Raw genomic sequence first — 6,478 nt, forward strand, 5'->3', positions numbered from 1 at the left:
AGATCAGTGCGGATGGAAATAACAAAGGAACAACAGCCTGGGCTGTAGCCAGACCTGCTGGCTCTAATGTGGCTGTGGATGCTCAATGCTGAAGCCTAGAGTTGAGGAGAGGGATGTATACTGGGTTCTCAAAGAGGAGTTCAGGGCTGAATTGAGCTATTCCTGTTTTGTCAATAAATGATCTGCTTGCTTATTCATTTTGAAAAGCATTTCATAAGCTTGCGAGGTAATCGGAATTTAATGACTAATGACTGTTTGTTTGGCTTTGGCCACTCAGCGAGGCAAGACTGGAAGTAAATCTCCATCCATTCTTGTCCGCTCAAACCAAGAACTATGATACTGTCAAATTTTTGTCTGCTCAAAGCAAAACTATGTTACTGCCAATTTCTATGAGAGATGGTATCACTTTAGAAAGAAAATTAAACTGGATATGGATCTTTTAGTTTATCTGGATAAACTTTAAATCCCAATATGTTTCAGGCATGCTCTTAAGGTTTTGCTTGCGCTGGTGGGTGCCCTGTTAGTATTCAAACTTTAAATCTGAATATGTTGCAGGCATGGTCTTAACGTTTTGCTTGTGCTGGTGGGCGCTCTGTACTGATAGGTTACATAACAGGTATTATTGCTGAAATTCCCTGCTCGATTCTATTAACCGGATTGGTTTGCATGTATTTACTTACCATTTACTTCTTCAGGAGAAGCTTGAATTATAAATTCGAATTCCTATACAATGTCTTTTAAATTCGAATGACTAGCTATGACTTGTGCCGTCACAGGCAATCCTGAAATGAAATGCAAATACGCTGAGAGCCATGAGAAATAAATTCCAGCAGCGAGTTCATGAGAAATAGTCTGAACTATTTCACTGCAGATCCTGATGGAATCAAGGCTATGGTCTATTCTAAGACAAAACAGGAATAGCTCAATTCAGCTATTGTGAACGCAGCTATGGTCTATTCTAAGACAATAGCTATGGTCTATTCTAAGACAATTTCAGGAAACCGATGAGGGAAAAACAAATTAGGTATGTTGTAGTTCTACATTTGGAATTTGGTTTGGAGGTTTTGGGTTTTTGATCATTATTTTCAGTCTTTCCGTCCACGAATTCCAAGTTGGTTTTTGTTTTCAACCTTGCTATTGGTATTGACGCTGTCTTGTTAAGTTCAGATAAAGTTCTTACTTGGGTATTCATATTACTTGTTAAGGCCAACAGTGTAACGCTCAGATTTAAATCTCGAATTTGGTTGAAGTTTTGGATTTTCTGTCATTATTTTCGGTCCCCGAATTCCAAGTTGTATTGTTTTCAACCCTCCAATCGCTATGTGAACTGGCTTGTTACGTCCAGATAATGTTCTTACTTGGGTAATCAAATTATTTGTGAAGGCAAATTGGGTAATGTTCAGATTTATACTTGGAATTTGTTTTGGGTTTTCTATCACTTTTTTCAGGCTTCGAATTCCAAGTGTTTTATTTTCAACCCTGTAATCGGTATCTAGACTGACTTGTTACGTTCAGACCAAGTTCTTAATTGGTAATCAAATTACTTGTCAAGGAAAATTGGGTAATGCTCAGATTTACATCTCTCAATTGTTTTGGAGAGTTTTCTATCATCATTGTCAGCCCCCATATTCCAAGTTGGTTTGTTTTCAGCCCTGCAGTTGGCATATAGACCGAGTTGTCATGTTCAGACAAATTTTCTTACTTGGGTAATCAAATTACTTGTTAAGGCAATTTGAGTAATGCTAAGATTTACATATCGAATTTGGTTGGGAGGGTTTGGGTTGTTTATCATTATTTTCAGCTTCCCTAATTACAAGTGTGTTCGTTTTCAAACCCGCAATCAGTATGTAGACCGACTTGTCACGTTAAGACAAAGTTGTTCTCATTTGGGTAATCAAATTACTTGTTAAGGAAATTCGGTAATGCTCAGATTCACATTTGGAATTAGTTTTGGAGGTTTTGAGTTTCGTATCATGATTTTCAGGCCCTGAGTTCCAAGTAGGTTTTTTTTCAACCCTTGAATTAGCGTGCACACTGGCTTGTTAAGTTCAGTCGAACTTCTCGGGTATTAGAATTAGCAAATTGGGTAATGCTTAGATTCGCATCTGGAATTTGGTTTGGTTTTGAATTGTATATCATTAATTTTCAGGCTCCAAATCCCGAGATGGTTTAGTACCATCCCGGTAATCGTTATGTACATTGACTTGTTCATTTTAGAATTTTCTTACAAGGAACCCAAAATTCAAAATTGTAAAGGTTGCAATTTTAACCCTTTTCAGCAATCTGCATTTCTAATTGTGTCTGCATTTTATTGCCAAGAATGTGCTACTTCTCGGTTGCTGTGCTTTATGCAGAATAACTGTAAGCCGATTTGGTTCACTTCTAAAGAACTGTTAACTGTGACGAGGAACATATATTTTATCGCATTTCTGGTCAGTTCTGGACATCGCAGAGCTGCTTTACTTCCAAGGATGACCTTGTAAAAGAAAGGATATTGTCCTTGAGTGGAGAATTGATCTTCATATATGTAAAGGTCATTCAAGTTACATTCTTCCATTTCCACACAGTGTTAGTTTAAGTATATCAAATTCCCCTGATCTTAATGGTGAAAGTAGTTGTATTTACTGGATAACATACAATGTTCTAGCTTTTAATTGGATGGCAGTAGGTTACCCCCAAATTCCATCGAACTTCGTTTGCATATGTAGCATAAACCATACAGCAGCAACAATGAAGCAATGCTATTTCTCTGATGGAGTACAAAATGGCTGAAGGTTCCATGGAGTTTTTTGTTGCACCAAGATAAGAGAGATGCTCTGGTGGGCAGTGTGGAAGGGATGTCAACTGTCCATTGGTGAAATTCTAATAAAATGAAATGGTAGTGTAAACCAAAAAAGGGACTACAAGTGAAAAGACGGCTGACCAAAACAATAAAAAAACAGCCCGGGGTGGAAGGGATTGGTGCTGCCCAAAGTGCAAGGTTTGTCAGTTCTTTGTTGGTGTAACCTTAATAATATTAAATGGGAAAAAATTGACATCTAAAGTAAACTGAAAGAAAGTGACTTGAAAGGTTAAAAACATTGACCTAAGAAAATAAACTAGTATAAATCCATCTTAAGCGTAGATCTTTTAAGCATGGGAGGTTTGCACTTTGGTTTTTAAAACCTCTTTTAGTGCTTAAGATGAATCAATGCCAGTGTTATACAGTAAAATTCATCTTATTAACTTCGAAAAGCTGGCTTTTTTTTCATCAATTTCTTAAATAAGGATGACATTATTGCCTTTTATCCTTTCTGCAGTATTTGCATTTCTATGATGGCATTGTTAAGATGGAACGATCCAAATTGTCCTTTGATCTGGTTTATTGATTTATTGGATAAGAAGGATATTATTACCTATTAAATGCTCTATGTGACATTTGTATTCTTCTCTGATGGCATTGTCAAAATGGAATCACACAAATTGGTATCCTGAAATGAAATGCAAATACGCTGAGAGCCATGAGAAATAAATTCCAGCAGCGAGTTCATGAGAAATAAATCCCCAACCCTTCCTAGAAACATAAGGAGTAACATCCCCTTACCAATGCAATTAGTGGCTCGTCCATTGCAGAATGTCAGACATCTACCTCTGCAAATGCATCCAGGATAGGTTGTTGGGCCGCCACCTGTGTCACAGTCGTTACCATCAGAGACTCCATGCAGTAGCAATTGCGCAGGAAACAACTTAGGAGTCCTTGGAGCGACATGTCCCAGCAGTGCATTTTCCTCAACTCCGACCCCAATCTGACCTGATGACCTGATGCCCCTGCGACAGAGCAACATGTCCCAAGGTGCAGTTCCATTAACTCTAGGCCCAATCCAACTTAATGCCAGAGAAACATGCCCTAGGAATGCAGTTCCATTAACTCCAAACCTAATCCGATTAACATGTCCCAAAGGTGCGGCTCCATTAACTCCAACCCGATCCCAAAGCAACATTATTCTGTATTAAAGATCCTCTGCATACATGCCAATGAAGTCTTTGTTGCTATTTTGTTGAACACATATCTAACCTGTCCTTTGGTAGCAATTCTGCATGCACCATTGAAAGAAGCTTTTGGATGTAGGGAATTGGTGATGCAACATATATTCATTATGTGAGTAATAAGGAGCGGAACATAGAGTTTCCCCAAAGAAGTTGAGGAAGATGAAGCCCTAGAAGAAATGCTTATCAAGGCATTCATGGATTGGAGAAGCCTGTCAAAGATGGAAGCTTCTAGCTACTTAGGGTGTTTAAACTCCCATGAATGATTTATTGGATTGGGGATGTCGTAACATTTTCTTGGAAAAATAATACAGTCAAAAATTTTGAGCTTTTCCAGAAATCCACCAGCTTTATTGGCTGTTCTTATTCTCATAACAATTGGTATATGGCCGGAAGAATTTTTCGCTATATTCTTTGCATCATAGTTGAGCTGTATTCAAGATATTATAGGGTTGTATTACTCAACGATTATCAATGGCATACCTTAGTGTTAGTACTATGATGGGCATTATCACCTTTTGTGATCCAGAAAACAAGTATGCTTATATAATTACTACTATTTCAGCTAGTGTTTTGGATTTCAACTCCATTGATATTCTCCTAACACACCTTGAAAGGAGCCATTTGTGGTTATGGATAGCTGATAACTCCCCACCTGCTATTAGTTGGATTTTAGGAGCTGGTTTGAATACAATCAACTGGGAAGGTGTTAAAGATGAGGTTCTTTCCTCTCATTGATGGCAGGCAAAAAATTCCTCGAATGCCCTTTTCTAATCTCTTCATATTGTAGACATAAAGTGGAAGCAAAAACACATGATCCATGCCAGGCACTACACTTGGTCCAACAAGTAAAACAAAGTTAAATTTCTCAAATGAATGAAATTAAAATTCTACAAGGGTTTCTGAGACAGTCCAACAAGTAAATCAAAATGGCCTTTTGACAAGAGATAACACTATCTGAAAAGCACAAACAGATTACGATTCAGCCATCAGTGAAGGTTTGCCTCCAGCTGTCCTCAGTCAAATTTTGAAAACAAATTTTTACACTTGTTCTTTCTCTCCAGTGTAGCAGCAAAAGAGTGATGAAAATTGGCCTTTGCAGGGCGATGACTGAGCTAATTCCGGTGAAGTGTTAGCTGTTGGTTTCTTCAATTTAAATTTTAGTTGGTCTTGTGCGTTGAGATTTGCTTCCACTTGGTATTAGGTTTGTTTATCTCCTTAGTTTTCCTAAAAGTTGTAATAAGATGCAGTGTTTTGATGGAGTAGTGCATATAACAGAGCATGTGGGAAGAGAAGTTAAAAATTATTGGCATATTGTACATCTATACTATGAAAGTATTAAGTAATATTACAATATTCATAAGGACTATTAAAAGGACCACTTAATATAATTGTTTTTTTGCAAGAAATGCTAAGGTAACAGAGGTAAGGAATATAAGAAAGACCATTTAAAGGTAATTGTTTTTTTGCAAGATATGCTAGTGTGATAGAGGACAATCAGTTGAGAGACGGAAGAGATGCTGTAACCTGGGTTGGTTCCATTATGAATTCTTTCCAAGAGTTATGGGTTCTTCTGCTAGACTGAAATTGTACTTACCTCTTTGGTCTTCTAGAGGGTTCTCAACCTTCTTCTTGATTCGTGAGGTGATTATGGGAAATCTCCCTTGTATTTTGTAATAGTTCTTATGCTACCTGCCCACAACCTCGTATATCTGTTGTTTTTTTTTTCAAAAAGAAAAAACAGTACCATCACTATTCCTTTAGGAAATAAAATGGTACATATAGGAAAACAAGACAGAAATTGCCTTAAAAAAACTTCACAGAGAAATCTTAATGGAAACTGCCAAGACCATATGGAACCAACAATAGTATTTCATTCGTAATTCAGGATTACTTCAGCACTGTTCATCTTCAGTGCCCAAACAGTGAGGATGAATGTGTTTCAATTGGCACAAGTCTCTCCAATAGAGAGTAGGGTAATTTTTTATGAATCAGAGCAAAAATGGAACGAATAACTTATTCTGGAGTCAAAATGGCTTGAAGCTTACAAGAACATAGTAAATCCTATTTGGAAGGGCTCAAGCACCTGTCCTTTATTCAAAAATTTTGTAGTTAGTATAGCATTAGTCCCCAGCTGGGTGTTTTGTACATTTCATTTGGAAAAACGTGCAGTGACTATAGGATTTCTGTATTTATTAAATTCTCTGCCTATCTGATGTTTTCTCTAAGTTGGTGACGGTCATTAATTTCTTTTTGAAGTTGAATCTCAGTTATCGTAGTTTTCGGTGTTCAATTACATCGGCTGTAATATACACTATATTATTTATGAACAGTGGATGAAAGATGGCCAAGTGGTTGACAGAAAACCATGCCTCTTCTAATCAAGAAATTAAGAGACAAATTATAGAAGCTCTCAATTTAGTGTCTACTCATTCATGGAAGCTCTCAATTT

The 6,478-nt window shown here is 37.2% G+C and overlaps 1 long non-coding RNA gene across 1 annotated transcript; it reads left to right on the plus strand.

Moving 5' to 3' along the window:
• Window positions 1–969: 969 nt before the first annotated feature.
• On the plus strand, window positions 970–2,979 carry LOC149247742 (uncharacterized). The gene is made up of 2 exons (XR_016265650.1): window positions 970–1,024; window positions 2,355–2,979. It is a non-coding gene; the product is annotated as an uncharacterized LOC149247742 (long non-coding RNA).
• Window positions 2,980–6,478: the final 3,499 nt, after the last annotated feature.

The sequence above is a fragment of the Pinus tabuliformis genome, chromosome 7, assembly GCF_031772625.1.
Source record: "Pinus tabuliformis cultivar Carrire ecotype Pingquan chromosome 7, CPIR1, whole genome shotgun sequence".
In the NCBI taxonomy this organism is placed as follows: domain Eukaryota; kingdom Viridiplantae; phylum Streptophyta; class Pinopsida; order Pinales; family Pinaceae; genus Pinus; species Pinus tabuliformis.